We start from the raw sequence: 999 nt of genomic DNA, 5'->3' as shown, positions 1-999 counted from the left end.
ATTATAATTTAAATTTTAATACTATACATTACTCAATTTCTTTATTTAAAAGTAAATATTAAAAAATGCAGATAAACATTGATTTTTGTTTGTCATGTGGTATGTTGAATGCAGTATTGGTTCAAGTTAGATGTTTGTGAAGTCAGAATACTAAGTTAATAATTTTGAATGAATTAGGAACTCAAATTACTGATATTGACAAGCTAGAATATAAAATTAAAGCCTCTTATCTTTTCTATTTGCTAAGATATTGCTCATGTAATAAATCAAACATAATGGCACCCGACCACCTTCTTTCCATTTAGGAAACACTCCCTTATATACACTTACTTCTATATATGATGTGAATAACCAATCAAAAACTTCAAATGTCCTTCTAGTGGCTTTCTCAGCCATTTTAACATGTTTGGATGCCATCTTTTTCTTGCAAACCAAGATTTAAAGTATATAGATTGTGTCTTTAGTGTGTTCCAAATTTCATATTTTTTTAGACTGAAATACAGCTTAGTTACTAAACTTAATAAATTATAGTGGTATTGATATAGTAATTTATGATTTTTTTGGTTATTCAACTGTGTATATAAAACTTTAAAAAATTCTTTCGTTACATATCCTCCGCATGCAAAATTTTAAAAGGCATAGCAACCTACATCAAGCAGCAACCGAGTACAAAGGTCGTAACTATAAGAGATAATTGTTTGCTTTGCTTCTTTATTTACTGTTATATGTTTTAAGACAAATAAGTTTAAGAACTAATTTCAAAATTGCAATAATGTATATACATGTATAATGTATAATAATTGAAATGTGACTATTTTACCAAATACTTGTCTACTAAAACACAGCCAAGACAAGTTACTTTGTACAGACCAAAGGTCAGTTTTATGTTATTTGATACAGTAACATGTGTGCAAGTGTGCCACGTCATTGTAACTTCTGTATTAGCCAGGCATGGCTGGAAGGTCAATATAATAAATATATATAAATGTATAATGTTAT

The 999-nt window shown here is 27.9% G+C and overlaps 1 protein-coding gene across 2 annotated transcripts in view; it reads left to right on the top strand.

The window, feature by feature from the left end:
• LOC106467634 (zinc finger protein 25-like) overlaps positions 1-999 on the top strand; it is a 58,651-nt gene that overhangs the window by 22,265 nt on the left and 35,387 nt on the right. The gene's annotated exons all lie outside the window — the stretch shown is intronic.

The sequence above is a fragment of the Limulus polyphemus genome, unplaced genomic scaffold (genome assembly GCF_000517525.1).
Source record: "Limulus polyphemus unplaced genomic scaffold, Limulus_polyphemus-2.1.2 Scaffold2686, whole genome shotgun sequence".
NCBI classification, from domain to species: Eukaryota; Metazoa; Arthropoda; class Merostomata; order Xiphosura; family Limulidae; genus Limulus; species Limulus polyphemus.
Note: the sequence above shows the minus strand (reverse complement) of the source record. Positions and strands in the feature narration are given on the sequence as shown.